At 36.5% G+C, this 17,835-nt stretch overlaps 1 protein-coding gene across 18 annotated transcripts in view; it reads right to left on the reverse strand.

Moving 5' to 3' along the window:
- The window catches only part of LOC140629411 (outer dynein arm-docking complex subunit 2-like), a 272,107-nt gene that overhangs the window by 201,051 nt on the left and 53,221 nt on the right, over window positions 1–17,835 (reverse strand). The window lies entirely within an intron of this gene.

Genomic DNA, 17,835 nt, shown 5'->3' on the forward strand with positions numbered 1-17,835 from the left:
GAGTTCCACATCAGGCTCCCCGCAAGGGGCCTGCTTCTCCCTCTGCCTATGTCTCTGCCTCTCTCTGTGTGTCTTTCATGAATAAATAAAATCTTTTAAAAAAATATCTAAACTCAGATGCTATATTGACTGGGACACATCATGTATAAATTTCTGAAACAAAGGATTAAAAGCATATTTTGCAGTTAGCCAGAGATAAAAGACACATGACAGAGGAAGTCATTATATTTAAAAGACACATGACAGAGGAAGAAATATAATTATTAAGAAAGACTTATCAGAAACAATGCAAGCCAAAGGAAAAGAGAATGACATCTTTAAAATATTTTTTTTTAAAAAAGACCTGCCAACCCAAAATTCTAAATAGAGATTAAAAAAAAAAAAAAAGCTTTCAAAAATAAGGGCAAAATAAAGACTTTCATAGATGATCAAAACCAGAGAATTCTTGTTCACTTCCGGAAGGCCTGTGCTAAAGAAATGGCGATGAAGTTCTTCATTCAGAAGGAATAACATACCAGAAAGAGGACTATACCACATCTATACAAAGAAATGAAAATCTGTAGAAATGGTAAAAATATAAAAGACTCCTCATATTATTTTTAATCATTCTAAAATGTAATTGATTCTCTAATGTAAAAATAGTATCGTTGTGTTGAGGGGTTAATAGCATACAAAAGTAAAATGCATGACAATACTGCCAAGGGTAGGGAGAGGCACTGAAGGTTACTGTGGTAAGTTCTTAAAGTCTTTGTGAAATGGTAAAACAGTATTTAAAGGTGGGTAGGATAAATTAGAGATATACATTATGAGCCTTAAGGCAGTCATCATGAAACTTTTAAGAAGCATAACTGACAAAAAGCATAAATAAAACAATCATTTTTAAAGGCTCAATTAATACAAAAAGGGCAGGAAAAGAGAGAAAAAATAACAAAGAACAAATGAGACAAAAAAGAAACAAGTAGCAAATTAGTAAATTTAAATTCAAATCAATCCCTAGTTACATTAAATAAAAATGATTTAAAACTTCAGTTAAAAGAAACTGGATTGAATTGGATGAAAAAGGTATTTAAAAACCCACTTTCCATACGACCAATAATCAAAAAATGCAGGAATGGTTACATTAAAATCAAACAAAATGGACTTAAAAACAAAATATTATCAGACCTAAAAAGGGAGACACATAATGACAGTCAACACAACTCTTATTGTATATTCACCAAACAACAGAACTTCAAAGTACATTTAGAAAAAAATGTAACTAAAAAGAAAAATAGATAAGCCCACAATTATGAGACTTCAAAAACTCCTCTTTCAGTAATCAATAAAATAAGCACACAAAAATTAATAATATAGAGAACTGAGCAATACTATCAATTACATTGACAAAACTGACAATTATAGAACATACTACCCAATGGCAGCAGGACACATACTCCTCTCGAACAAAAAAGAAATCACCAAAATTGACCACATTTTGGTCCATAAAACAAACATCTACAAAGCTAAAAGGACTAAAATCATATGGAAAAAAAAAGAAAAACCTTCTCTTAATTCAATGGAATTAAACCAGAAACCAGTAAAAGAAAGATAACTAGAAAATCTTCAGATATATTAATGTGCCTGAAAACATATCAAAATCTATGGGATGTAGTTCATGTAGTGTTCATATAGAAATTTACAGGATAAAACTTTATAGTAGAAAAAATAAAGGTCTCAAATGAACGGCTAAACTTCCAAATTAAGAGATTAAATAAGAGCAAATTAAACCCAAAAAAATCAGAAGGAAAATAAAATCATCAAGAGCAGAAATCAAATAAAAAGGAAAGCAGCCAAAAAAATCAATGAAACAAATAACTGTTCTTTAAATAAAATCAACCACTTCTTTTCAGATTAATCAAGAATAAAAAGAGAGAAGACTCAAATGATCCATATCAGAATTGAAAGAGCAGTCATCACAAAAGATCTTCCAGACATTAAAGGATAATAATGGAATGTCATACTTGATGCCAATAAATTAGATAAGTTGGATAAAATGTAAGAATTCACTGAAACACACAAACTACCAAGGCTCAAGAAGAAGAAACTGGACTAGCTCTATATCTATTAAAGAAATCAAATTCTCAATATAAAAACATTCCAATAAAGAAAGCTACAGGCACAGATGGCTTCACTGGTGAATTGTATCAAATATTTAAGAAAGGAATAATATCTAATTTGTATGAAGAATTCTAGAAAGAAGAAAAGTAAGTGAATATTTCCCAATTCATTTTCTGAGGCCACATTACCCAGCTACCAACACCAGATAAAGATGTTAAAAAATAACTACTAACCCATATCTTTCATGATTATAGATGCAAATATCCTCAGTAAAATACTATCAAATTTCATCCAGTAATGTCAAATAGGGTAAGACATAATGATGAATTGGGATTTACTCCAGAATTACTCAAAAAAGTCATCAACAGACAAAAGAAGGATAATCGTGCAATCATCTCAAGAAATGCAATAAAATCACCACCTCAAAGCAGCAATGGGCTCATCTCCCATGGGTTAAGTGGAGGCCCCATGGGAAGCATGTAAGAAGGCACTCTCCCTCCCTATCAGCCAAGGTAGTGTCAGCAGAGACTTCATAGGAACTGAACTTCCACCCCTGTCCAACGGTAATGAAGCATACTATTCCACCAGAGTTGTCAATGGAAAGTGAAGAACTCAGATCTTGCAGGACCTCCAGACTCCACCAGCAAAGTACCAGAGAAGGCCTGCTAAAACAAAAGATCTAAATAAAATCCATAGTTTCACAACATAATGCCCCAAATGTCCAAGACAATAAAAGATCATTCATCCTACCAAGAACCAGAAAGATCACAACTTGAATGAGAAAGGATAATGTAGGAATAATGTTTATACCAAGATGAAATAGATGTTGGAATAATTTGATATGAATTTAAAGCTGCCATCATAAAAATGCTTCAGTGAGCAATTTTCAAGACTTAAAACAAACTAAAAAGCCTCAACAAGTAAATAAAAGACATGAAGAAGAACCAAAAAGAAATTTTTTTATTTTATTTTATTTTTATTTATTTATTTTTTTATTATTTTTTTTTCAAAAAGAAATTTTGAAACTGAAATTTATGAACCAAAAAAAAAAAAAAAACCTCACTGGATAGGCCTAACAATATGATGGAGAGGACAGAGGGGAAGAATCCATGACCTTCCATTAAATTACTCAGTATGAATAAAGAAGGGAAAATTCATTGCAAAAAAAAATGATAGAACCTCAAGATCTGTGAGGCCACAACAAAAATTCCAAAATTCATGTCATCAGAGTAACAGAAAGAGAAGAGGAAGGGAGTCAGACTAAAAATGTATTCTAACAAGATTTGAAATTTTCTCAAACTTGGAAAAAGACATAAATCTAAGATTCAAGAAGCTGAGGAAACCCTAAACAAACAAACAAAGTTATCCATGCCAAGACACACACACAAAAATCAAACTCGACAAACTAAAGACAAGGAAAATTCTTAACAGCCATGAGACATAAACAATATTTTGCTTTTAAGAGGAAAACAATTAAAATAATAACAGATAATCATGGAAGCCAGAAGAAACATTTTTTAAACACTGGAAGTAAAGAATTGTCAGCCTGGGATACTATATCCAGTGAAAATATTCCTTCAGAAATGAAGGGGAGGTCAAGAAATTCTCAGATGAGGGAAAATGAAGAGAAGCTGTCATCAACAAACTTAACCTAAAAGAGTAAGTTCTTAAACAGAAAGACTATGATAAAAGAAGAAACTTGCAACAGCAAAAAAAGAAAAACAATGGAAAAGAATAAAAGTGTAGGTAAATACAAAAGACATTCATTCTGCTTTTGAGTTTTTTAAATGAAGTTTGATGTTTGAAGCAAAACATAATGCTGTCTTATACAGTTAGCAATGAATATGGAGGAAATAAAGACAATTACAAATGAGAGAGGTAAAGGGACTTAAAAGAAGATACTTTTTTTTTTTTTTGGTTACTAAAATTGTATTTATTTTTTCAGTCCCATCAGTGTAATAGTATTATAGCTTTTGCAAGAAGTTTATGTTGAAAGAGAAATGACATAAATTCTCATAGTATATTTGTAAAGAAAGACTATGCTGACAGTTTTTTTGTGTGACATCTCAGGGAGTTGCAAGGGATTAAGTCATACACAATTATTGTTTGAAGGCGACATGGTTTCTGTACTTTGCTCAAACTGGTATAATGTCAAATAGTAGATTATAATTGATTACATAGGTATATATGGTACAATACTCATAGTAACCACAAACATGCAAAATCTTTACAAAGAGGTACATTCAAAACACTATGGATAGAGGAGCAAGATGGCGGAAGAGTAGGGTCTCCAAATCACCTGTCTCCACCAAACTACCTAGAAAACCTTCCAATCATCCTGAAAATCTATGAATTCGGCCTGAGATTTAAAGAGAGACCAGCTGGAATGCAACAGTGAGAAGAGTTCGCGCTTCTATCAAGGTAGGAAGGCGGGGAAAAAGAAATAAAGAAACAAAGGCCTCCAAGGGGGAGGGGCCCCGCGAGGAGCCGGGCTGAGGCCGGGGCGAGTGTCCCCAGGACAGGAGAGCCCCGTCCCGGAGGAGCAGGAGCTGCACCGACCTTCCCGGGGGAAAGGGGCTCCAGGGGGTGGAGCAGGACCCAGGAGGGCGGGGATGCCCTCGGGTTCCCCGGGACAGGAACAGAGCAACTGCGCGCCCAGGAGAGTGCGCCGAGCTCCCTAAGGGCTGCAGCGCGCACGGCGGGACCCGGCGGGACCCGGAGCAGCCAGGAGGGGCTCGGGCGGCGGCTCCGCGGAGGGAGCTGCGGGGCGGGAGCAGCTCGGAGGGGCTCGGGCAGAGGAAGAGGCTCCGTGCAGAGGGGGCTGCGCGGTTCCAGGAGCAGCTCGGAGGGGCTCGGGCGGCAGCTCCGCGGAGGGGGCTGCGCAGCCCGGGAGCTCGAATCCAACAGCGCAGGCACCGGAGCACAGGGCGCCGGGACACAGCCCAGGATCCGGCCTCCCCCCGGGACAGGCAGAGGCCGGGAGGGCCCAGGACAGCGAGGACACTCCTGCCCCGAATGAGCAGATCAGCGGCCCCGCCCCGGAGCCTCCAGGCCCTGCAGACGGAGTTCCTGCCGGAGCTGAATCCAGGTTTCCAGAGCTGCCCCGCCACTGGGGCTGTTCCTCCTGCGGCCTCACGGGGTAAACAACCCCCACTGAGCCCTGCACCAGGCAGGGGCACAGCAGCTCCCCCAACTGCTAACACCTGAAAATCAGCACAACAGGCCCCTCCCCCAGAACACCAGCTAGACGGACAACTTCCAGGAGAAGCCAAGGGACTTAAAGTACACAGAATCAGAAGATACTCCCCTGTGGTTCTTTTTTTGTTTTTTTGTTTTGTTTTTGTTTTGTTTTGCTTTTTGATTTGTTTCCTTCCCCCACCCCCTTTTTTTCTCCTTTCTTTTTCTTTCTCTTTTTCTTCTTTTTTTTTTTTTTTCGTTTTTTTTCTTACCTTTTTTTTCTTTCTCTTTTCTTTCCTTCTTACTCTCCTCTCTTTTTCTCCTTTTCCCAATACAACTTGCTTTTGGCCACTCTGCACTGAGCAAACTGACTAGAAGGAAAACCTCACCTCAAAAGAAAGAATCAGAAACAGTCCTCTCTCCCACAGAGTTACAAAATCTGGATTACAATTCAATGTCAGAAAGCCAATTCAGAAGCACTATTATACAGCTACTGGTGGCTCTAGAAAAAAGTATAAAGGACTCAAGAGACTTCATGACTGCAGAATTTAGAGCTAATCAGGCAGAAATTAAAAATCAATTGAATGAGATGCAATCCAAACTAGAAGTCCTAACGACGAGGGTTAACGAGGTGGAAGAACGAGTGAGTGACATAGAAGACAAGTTGATAGCAAAGAGGGAAACTGAGGAAAAAAGAGACAAACAATTAAAAGACCATGAAGATAGATTAAGGGAAATAAACGACAGCCTGAGGAAGAAAAACCTACGTTTAATTGGGGTTCCCGAGGGCGCCGAAAGGGACAGAGGGCCAGAATATGTATTTGAACAAATTCTAGCTGAAAACTTTCCTAATCTGGGAAGGGAAACAGGCATTCAGATCCAGGAAATAGAGAGATTCCCCCCCTAAAATCAATAAAAACCGTTCAACACCTCGACATTTAATTGTGAAGCTTGCAAATTCCAAAGATAAAGAGAAGATCCTTAAAGCAGCAAGAGACAAGAAATCCCTGACTTTTATGGGGAGGAGTATTAGGGTAACAGCAGACCTCTCCACAGAGACCTGGCAGGCCAGAAAGGGCTGGCAGGATATATTCAGGGTCCTAAATGAGAAGAACATGCAACCAAGAATACTTTATCCGGCAAGGCTCTCATTCAAAATGGAAGGAGAGATAAAGAGCTTCCAAGACAGGCAGCAACTAAAAGAATATGTGACCTCCAAACCAGCTCTGCAAGAAATTTTAAGGGGGACTCTTAAAATTCCCCTTTAAGAAGAAGTTCAGTGGAACAGTCCACAAAAACAAAGACTGAATAGATATCATGATGACACTAAACTCATATCTCTCAATAGTAACTCTGAATGTGAACGGGCTTAATGACCCCATCAAAAGGCGCAGGGTTTCAGACTGGATAAAAAAGCAGGACCCATCTATTTGCTGTCTACAAGAGACTCATTTTAGACAGAAGGACACCTACAGCCTGAAAATAAAAGGTTGGAGAACCATTTACCATTCGAATGGTCCTCAAAAGAAAGCAGGGGTAGCCATCCTTATATCAGATAAACTAAAATTTACCCCAAAGACTGTAGTGAGAGATGAAGAGGGACACTACATCATACTTAAAGGATCTATTCAACAAGAGGACTTAACAATCCTCAATATATATGCTCCGAATGTGGGAGCTGCCAAATATATAAATCAATTATTAACCAAAGTGAAGAAATACTTAGATAATAATACACTTATACTTGGTGACTTCAATCTAGCTCTTTCTATACTCGATAGGTCTTCTAAGCACAACATCTCCAAAGAAACGAGAGCTTTAAATGATACACTGGACCAGATGGATTTCACAGATATCTACAGAACTTTACATCCAAACTCAACTGAATACACATTCTTCTCAAGCGCACATGGAACTTTCTCCAGAATAGACCACATATTGGGTCACAAATCGGGTCTGAACCGATACCAAAAGATTGGGATTGTCCCCTGCATATTCTCGGACCATAATGCCATGAAATTAGAACTAAATCACAACAAGAAGTTTGGAAGGACCTCAAACACGTGGAGGTTAAGGACCATCCTGCTAAAAGATAAAAGGGTCAACCAGGAAATTAAGGAAGAATTAAAAAGATTCATGGAAACTAATGAGAATGAAGATACAACCGTTCAAATTCTTTGGGATGCAGCAAAAGCAGTCCTAAGGGGGAAATACATCGCAATACAAGCATCCATTCAAAAACTGGAAAGAACTCAAATACAAAAGCTAACCTTACACATAAAGGAGCTAGAGAAAAAACAGCAAATAGATCCTACACCCAAGAGAAGAAGGGAGCTAATAAAGATTCGAGCAGAACTCAACGAAATCGAGACCAGAAGAACTGTGGAACAGATCAACAGAACCAGGAGTTGGTTCTTTGAAAGAATTAATAAGATAGATAAACCATTAGCCAGCCTTATTAAAAAGAAGAGAGAGAAGACTCAAATTAATAAAATCATGAATGAGAAAGGAGAGATCACTACCAACACCAAGGAAATACAAACGATTTTAAAAACATATTATGAACAGCTATACGCCAATAAATTAGGCAATCTAGAAGAAATGGACGCATTCCTGGAAAGCCACAAACTACCAAAACTGGAACAGGAAGAAATAGAAAACCTGAACAGGCCAATAACCAGGGAGGAAATTGAAGCAGTCATCAAAAACCTCCCAAGACACAAGAGTCCAGGGCCAGATGGCTTCCCAGGGGAATTTTATCAAACGTTTAAAGAAGAAACCATACCTATTCTCCTAAAGCTGTTTGGAAAGATAGAAAGAGATGGAGTACTTCCAAATTCGTTCTATGAAGCCAGCATCACCTTAATTCCAAAGCCAGACAAAGACCCCGCCAAAAAGGAGAATTACAGACCAATATCCCTGATGAACATGGATGCAAAAATTCTCAACAAGATACTGGCCAATAGGATCCAAGAGTACATTAAGAAAATGATTCACCATGACCAAGTAGGATTTATCCCTGGGACACAAGGCTGGTTCAACACCCGTAAAACAATCAATGTGATTCATCATATCAGCAAGAGAAAAACCAAGAACCATATGATCCTCTCATTGGATGCAGAGAAAGCATTTGACAAAATACAGCATCCATTCCTGATCAAAACTCTTCAGAGTGTAGGGATAGAGGGAACATTCCTCGACATCTTAAAAGCCATCTATGAAAAGCCCACAGCAAATATCATTCTCAATGGGGAAGCACTGGGAGCCTTTCCCCTAAGATCAGGAACAAGACAGGGATGTCCACTCTCACCACTGCTGTTCAACATAGTACTGGAAGTCCTAGCCTCAGCAATCAGACAACAAAAAGACATTAAAGGCATTCAAATTGGCAAAGAAGAAGTCAAACTCTCCCTCTTCGCCGATGACATGATACTCTACATAGAAAACCCAAAAGTCTCCACCCCAAGATTGCTAGAACTCCTACAGCAATATGGTAGCGTGACAGGATACAAAATCAATGCCCAGAAGTCAGTGGCATTTCTATACACTAACAATGAGACTGAAGAAAGAGAAATGAAGGAGTCAATCCCATTTACAATTGCACCCAAAAGCATAAGATACCTAGGAATAAACCTAACCAAAGATGTAAAGGATCTATACCCTCAAAACTATAGAACACTTCTGAAAGAAATTGAGGAAGACACAAAGAGATGGAAAAATATTCCATGCTCATGGATTGGCAGAATTAATATTGTGAAAATGTCAATGTTACCCAGGGCAATATACACGTTTAATGCAATCCCTATCAAAATACCATGGACTTTCTTCAGAGAGTTAGAACAAATTATTTTAAGATTTGTGTGGAATCAGAAAAGACCCCGAATAGCCAGGGGAATTTTAAAAAAGAAAACCATATCTGGGGGCATCACAATGCCAGATTTCAGGTTGTACTACAAAGCCGTGGTCATCAAGACAGTGTGGTACTGGCACAAAAACAGACACATAGATCAGTGGAACAGAATAGAGAATCCAGAAGTGGACCCTGAACTTTATGGGCAACTAATATTCGATAAAGGAGGAAAGACTATCCATTGGAAGAAAGACAGTCTCTTCAATAAATGGTGCTGGGAAAATTGGACATCCACATGCAGAAGAATGAAACTAGACCACTCTCTTTCACCATACACAAAGATAAACTCAAAATGGATGAAAGATCTAAATGTGAGACAAGATTCCATCAAAATCCTAGAGAAGAACACAGGCAACACCCTTTTTGAACTCGGCCATAGTAACTTCTTGCAAGATACATCCACGAAGGCAAGAGAAACAAAAGCAAAAATGAACTATTGGGACTTCATCAAGATAAGAAGCTTTTGCACAGCAAAGGATACAGTCAACAAAACTCAAAGACAACCTACAGAATGGGAGAAGATATTTGCAAATGACATATCAGATAAAGGGCTAGTTTCCAAGATCTATAAAGAACTTCTCAAACTCAACACCAAAGAAACAAACAATCCAATCATGAAATGGGCAAAAGACATGAACAGAAATCTCACAGAGGAAGACATAGACATGGCCAACATGCATATGAGAAAATGCTCTGCATCACTTGCCATCAGGGAAATACAAATCAAAACTACAATGAGATACCGCCTCACACCAGTGAGAATGGGGAAAATTAACAAGGCAGGAAACAACAAATGTTGGAGAGGATGTGGAGAAAAGGGAACCCTCTTACACTGTTGGTGGGAATGTGAACTGGTGCAGCCACTCTGGAAAACTGTGTGGAGGTTCCTCAAACAGTTAAAAATATACCTGCCCTACGACCCAACAATTGCACTGTTGGGGATTTACCCCAAAGATACAAATGCAATGAAACGCCGGGACACCTGCACCCCGATGTTTCTAGCAGCAATGGCCACGATAGCCAAACTGTGGAAGGAGCCTCGGTGTCCATCGAAAGATGAATGGATAAAGAAGATGTGGTTTATGTATACAATGGAATATTACTCAGCTATTAGAAATGACAAATACCCACCATTTGCTTCAACGTCGATGGAACTGGAGGGTATTATGCTGAGTGAAGTAAGTCAGTCGGAGAAGGACAAACATTATATGTTCTCATTCATTTGGGGAATATAAATAATAGTGAAAGGGAATATAAGGGAAGGGAGAAGAAATGTGTGGGAAATATCAGAAAGGGAGACAGAACGTTAAGACTGCTAACTCTGGGAAACGAACTAGGGGTGGTAGAAGGGGAGGAGGGCGGGGGGTGGGAGTGAATGGGTGACGGGCACTGGGTGTTATTCTGTATGTTAGTAAATTGAACACCAATAAAAAAAAAACACTATGGATAAATCAAAATAGAATTCTAAAAAATGTTCAAGTAATCTGCAGAAACCACAGGAAAAAGAATACAAAAATGAAAACTAGGAGGAACACAAAATAAAAGTAAAGTGGCAAGCGTAAGCTCTAACGTATCAATAGTTAAATGGATATTATCTAAACACATCAGTAGATACATCAATTGAGTTACACAAATTTATTTTTAAAATGACTCAACTATCTGCTGTTTACAAGAAACTCACTTCAAATATAACAATATATGTAGCATGAAAGTAATAGGGGAGGGATCCCTGGGTGGCGCAGCGGTTTGGCGCCTGCCTTTGGCCCAGGGCGCGATCCTGGAGACCCGGGATCGAATCCCACGTCGGGCTCCCGGTGCATGGAGCCTGCTTCTCCCTCTGCCTGTGTCTCTGCCTCTCTCTCTCTCTCTCTATGTGACTATCATAAATAAATAAAATTTAAAAAAAATATTTAAAAAAAAAAAAAAAAAAAGAAAGTAATAGGGGAGATGGGTGCTGGGTGGCTCAGTCAGTTAAGCAACTGCCTTCAGCTCAGGTCATGCTCACAGGGTCCTGGGATAGAGCCCCACATTGGGCTCCCTGCTCAGCTGGGAGTCTGCTTCTCCCTCTGCCCCTCCCCCCGCTTGTACTCTCTCACTCACTTTCTCTGTCTAAAATAAATAAATAAAATCTTTAAAAAATTATATTAAAAAAGAAAATAATAGGAAAGAAAGATATAACATGGAAACAATGGTTAAAAGAAAGCAGGAGTGGCTATAAATGTATCCAATTAAGTAGACTTCAGAAAAAGGAAAATCATGAAGGACAGAGAGGGACATTACATGATGATAAAATGATCAATCAAGAAGATATAGCAATATTAAATGCATATACAGAGCTTCAAATACAAAAACAGAACTAAGAGAAAAATTAGACAAATCCATAATTATAGTTGAATACTTCAAAACTTCTCTCTCAACAACTGATAGAAAATCAGCAAGAATATGAAAGAACTTAGCACCAAAAACCACATGATTTTTTACACAAGGTAAAAAGAAGAGAAGAAATAATAAATACCAAAGTGAAGTAGAAAAAAACACACAGAGAAAAATCAATGAAACTAAAAGCTAAGTCTCTGAGGAAACAGAAAATCAAGAGACCTCTACCCAGATGAGTCAAGAAAAAATAAAACACCAATGACCAATATTAGAAGTGAGAGAGGTAACAATAGCTACATAGTCTACAGACATTAAAAGATGAATAAAAGAATAACCATAAACAAGTTTACACCAATACATGTGACATAGATGAAATGGACAATTTCCTTTAAAGACAATCTACCAGGGTGCCTGGCTGGCTCAGTCAGTAGAGCACGCAGCTCTTGATCTTGGGGTTGAAAGTCTGGGGATAGAGATTGGGATAGAGATTATTTAAATTAAAAAATAAAATGGCAAAAGGTTATGTATACTTTACATATATATATGTATACATATATAAAGTATATGTATACTTTACTCCAACAGAATCATTTTTTAAATAAGTAAAAAAAAATAAAGATTACCATAACTTCCTCAAGAAGAAACAGATAACCAGCCTGGCCCAAACTAGTAAAGACACTGAAATCTGTTGTTTAACAACTTACCTACAAAGGACACTCCAGGCCCAGATGGCTTCACTACCAAACATGTAAGAAAGAAACAATATCAATTCTACACAAACTCTTTCAGAAATTGGAGAGGAAAAAAAAAAACTTCCCAACTCATTTTATAAGGCCAGTATCACTCTGATAACCAAAACCAAAGGTATTAAAGAAAACTACACATCAAAACCTTATAAATATAGATGTGACACTTAAAATCTTAGCAAGTTAGATCCAATAATATATAAAAATGATACTACATCCTGAACAAATGAGCTTTGTTCCAGAAATGTATGGTTATTTTTTTAAAGCTCATCAATGTAATTTATTACATTAACAAACTAAGAAAGAAAAAAAAAACATGTAATTTTCTTAATAGGTAATCATTTGGTAAAATCCAACATCCATTCCTTTTTGTTTTGGTTTTATTTAAATTTAAATTAGTAAACATACAGTGTATTATTGATTTTGGGGTAGAATTTAGTGATTCATCAGTTGCATATAATACCCAGTGTTCACTACATCAAATGCCCTCCCTTAATGCCCAACATCCCATTCTCCCATCCCCCACACCCACCTCCCCTCCAGTAACCCTCAGTTTGTTCTCTATAGTTGAATCTCTTATGGTTAGTCTCCCTTTCTGTTTTTATCCAATATCTATACCTAATAAAAGTTTTCAACAATCTGAAATAAAGGGGAACTTCTTCAATCTTATAAATGTCATATACAGCTAACACATACTTAATAATGAGAAACTGAAAGTTTTTCCTTTACCACCAGGAGCAAGAGACTACTTCTATATAATTCTGTGCTGGAGGTTCCAGATAATGCATTAAGAAAAGACAAAAAAAGGCACTGAGACTGAAAAGGAAGAGGCAAAATGATCATTATATACAGTCAATATAATCACATACATAGGAAACCCTCTGGGATCTATGAACCAGACACTAAAACTAGTAAATGTTTCAGAATATAAAAATGATATATAAAAATCAAGTGAATTTTTATATAGTAGCAACAGATAATCACAAATTAAAATTTTAAAACTACCATTAACCGTAGCCTTTTTAAATAAAAATTCAACTTTGAAGTTAGATTCAACTTTGAAGATCTAACTAGCTTTATTAATTGATTCATGAAGCCAGCAGCATCCCATGTAGCTAGCAGACAAATGTTCCACTGAGCTAAACAAAAGAAATAATTTTAAAGGCAGAGAGACCATTTGAAAAAAGGAATTTATTAGCAAGGAATGTATTGTTTAGACAAGGTTGCCCTCTTAAGAGAAGCAGAAGGGGTAAATCAGTAAATATCCTAGTATTGACCAGGAAATTCCAATTGACTTGTTATAAGTTACATTCCTGGGTGGTTGAAATTGCAGTTATTTAGGTATAAATAATAATAATATAATATAATATATAATAATATAATTCTTGAGTGTTGACTTGGCCTAAGTAATGCCACTTTGGGCCTGTGGTTTTCTTTTTTAACACTCTTAAAATATGAAATATTTATAAGTAGGTTTCACGAGATATATGCAAGACCTGTGCATTGAAAATTACAAAATATTGCTGAGAAACTGAAGGCCTAAATAAATGGCGAGACATACTCTGTTCATGGATTGGAAACCTCAGTATTGTTAAGACATTAGCTCTTTCTAAATTGATCTATAGATTCATCATAATCTCAACCATAATTCTTTCAGGCATTTTTTAAAAGATTTTATTTATTATTTATTCATGAGAGACACAGAGAGAGAGGCAGAGACATTGGGAGAGGTAAAAGCAGGCTCCATGCAGAGAGCCTGATGTAGGACTCGATCCCGGGACACCAGGATCATGCCCTGGGACAAATGCAGGCGTTCAACTGCTGAGCCACCCAGGCATCCAATCTTTCAGGCTTTTTATGAAGAAATTGACAAGCTGACCTTAACATTCTAATGGATATGCAAAAGATGTAAAATAGACAAACAAGTTTGAAAAAGAAAACATTGAAGGACATATACTACCTGACTTCCAGACTTATTATAAAGCTACAATAATCCAAAGAGTGTGCTACTGGTATAAAAATAGACAAACAGATCACACCCATACAAACGGACAACTGATTTTAGACAAAGGTATAAAAGTAATTCAATGGAGAAAGGATGGCTTTTTCAACAAATGGTGCTGGAAAAACTAGATATTTATATGCAAAAGAAAAAAAAAGAACTTTGATCCACACCTCATATTATGTACAAAAATTAAATTTAAAGGCCTTAATGTAAAACCTAACATTTGAAAACTTTTAGGAAAAAAACACTGGAGAAAATCTTTCTGATACTGGGTTTGGCAAAGCTTTATGAGATACAACACTATAAAGAAAAAATTAACAAGTTGGACTTCATTAAAATTGAGGACATTTGCTCTTTGGAAGATATACTGATTGGAGAATGAAATGACAAGCCACAACCAGAAGATCATATTTACAAGCCATATATCTAATAGATTACGTAAGCCAAAAATATATATAAAAGAGCTCTTACAACTCAGTAAAGAAATCAAACAACCCAATAAAAAAAAACTGGGTGAAAGATCTAACAGACATATATGATATATAAATGGCAAATAAACATATGAAAAAATGCATTCAAGAAATGCAAATTAAAACCCAGTGAGATATTAGTACACACACCTATTAGAATGTCTAAAATTAGAGGACTGACCATACCAGTTATTGACGAATATACAGAAGAACTGGAAGTCTCATACACTGCCAGTGTGTATGTAAAATATTACCACCGCTTTGGAAAGCAGTTTACCCATTGCTTAAAAAGTTAAGCATGCAACCATATGATCTTGCTGTTTATTCCTAGATTTTACCCCAAGAGAAATGAAAGCATATGATCTGTGGAGATATACACCTGGAAATAAAATGTTAAAAATATGAGACCTTAAATTTTAAAGATATGTACAATGTTTTGAAAATAAAAGAATATTTGCAGGTGGGTGACAGAAAAGAAAATCAGAGGATCAATCTCAGAAGCCCAACACCCAACTAGTAAGAGAACAGAGAAGAAGGAATGATTAAAGATGTGATACCAAAAAAAGTATTTTTCTAGTTTTGAAGGACATATGTCATCATTAATGAAAAACAAACAAAACCAGCACCAACCATATCATCATTAAAATTACAGAACATCTGGAATAAGAGATCCTAAAGGCTTTGTTAGATGGGAAAAGTCAAAACAGGCCACGTAGGAAAAAAATGCCTCTAAAATTCTAAGTAAAAATTGTTTTTGAACTATCATTATAGAAACAATAACAGAGAAAAATAAAGATATTTTCATATGCTAACCCTCAATTTTTTCCCTGTTATATGCCTCTTTTACTCAGGAAGCTCCACCAAAATGATGGGATATACCAACAAAAGGAAAACTAAATGGAAGGGAACTTCAACATAATAAAGACCATATATGAAAAGCCTACAGCAAATATCACATTCAGTGGTGAAAGCCTGAAAGCTTTCCCCCAATATCAGGAATAAATATGGAGATAGTGTTCACTGCTTCTATTCAGTGCAAAATCCTAAAAGGTCTAGCCATAGTAATTAGACAAGAAAAAGAAATCTAAGCGGCACCGGGCAGGCTAGGAAGCCTGCCTCTCCCTCTCCCTCTGCCTGCTACTCCCCCTGCTTCTGCTCGCTCGCTCTTTCTCGCTCTCTGTTAAATAAATAAAATCTTAAAAAAAGAAAAGAAAAAGAAATTTAAAAACACGCAAATTGAAAAGAAGTAAAACTATTTGCAGATGACATGATCTTTTATGTAGAAAGACCTAAAGATTAAAAAAAAACTGAGTTAATAAATGAATTCAGTAAAGTTGCAGGATGTGATTTTGAATTTCACATTCAAAAGCCAGATCTGATTTCAACACTAAAAAAAAAAAAACAGTTCCATTTCTCCTCATTAGCAGTGAACAATCAAAAAGGAAATTAAGGAAACAATTCCATTCAATAGCATCCAAAAGAATATAATGCTTAGAAATAAATTTAACCAAGGAGGCAAAAGAAGACACTGAAAACTATAAAACACTGCTGATAAAAAAAGTTAAAGGAAACAAAAACAAATGGAAAGACACCCCACGTTCATGGATTGGAAGAAATAATATTGTTAAGACAACAATGTTATACAAAGCAATCTATAAATTCAATGTAATCCCAATCAAAAGCCTAATGCTGTTTTTTTGCAAAAATGGTAAAACCAAACCTAAAAGTCAAGGGAACCTAAATAGCTAAAGCAGTCTTTAAAAAACAAGAACAAAGTTTGAGGAGTCATACTTCTCAATTTCAAAACTACCACAAAGATAATCAAAATAGTATGGGACTTGTATAAGGGCAGACAAAAAATAATAGAATAAAGAGTCCAAAAATAAACCTCTACATCTATGGCAAATTGATTTTCAACAAGGATACCAAGAACTTTCAATGGGGAAAGAACAATCTCTTCAACAAATGGTGCCCGGAAAACCGGATATCCACATGCAAAAAGAATTAAATTGCACATTACTTTACTTACACCCTATACAAAACTTAACTCAAAATGAATCAAAGACTTAGAGATAACACCATGACATTATTAGATGAAAACAGGGCAAATCTTCATTACCTTGGCTTTGGCAATGGTTTCTTATGATACCAAAAATATAGGCAAGAAAAAATGTATTTGTTGGACTTTATCAAAATTAAAAATGTTTGTGCATTAAAGAACACTATCAAGATGAGTGAAGACAACCCACAGAATGGGAGAAAATATCTGCAAATATTCTATCTGATAAGGGATTAATAGTCACAATATATAAAGAATTCCTACAACTCAACAACAAAAGACTACCCATTTTTTAATGGGCAAAGGACTTGAATAGACATTTCTTAAAATAAATATACAAATTCCCAATAATATGGAAATATGCTAAACATTACTATTAGGGAAATGGAAATCCAAACTATAATGGAATACCATACTTCATACTTACTAGGATATCTATCATAAAAAAACACACAATCACACACAGAAAATAACAAGTATTGGTGGTAATGTGGAGAAGCTGGAATCCTTCTACAGGAGCATAAAATGGTTCAATCTAGGTACAGTTTGGTACTTCCTCTAAAAGTTAAATACAGAATTAGCATGTGACACAGAAATTCCACTCCTAGGTAACCTCCAAAATTAAAACAGGGACTCAGTTACTTGTAAGCCAATATTTATAGCATTTTTCACCATAATCAAAAAGTGGAAACAACCCAAGTGTCCAACAATAGACTTACTGATAAACAAAATGTGGTTATATACACGAATGGAATATTATTCAGCCACAAAAAGGAATGAAGTTCCGACACATGCTACAACATGGATGGACCTTGAACATATTATGCTAAATGTAATAAGCCAAGCACCAAAGTACAAATTTACGATTCCACTTCTCTGAAATACCTAGGAAAGGCAAATTTATATTTGATTAGAAATCGAGAAACCAAAAAGTAGATTAGAGGTTCCTAGGAGCTGGGGAAGTAGGCATGAGGAGGTTACTGCTTAATGGGAAC

The sequence above is a fragment of the Canis lupus genome (assembly GCF_048164855.1).
Source record: "Canis lupus baileyi chromosome 5 unlocalized genomic scaffold, mCanLup2.hap1 SUPER_5_unloc_3, whole genome shotgun sequence".
In the NCBI taxonomy this organism is placed as follows: Eukaryota; Metazoa; Chordata; class Mammalia; order Carnivora; family Canidae; genus Canis; species Canis lupus.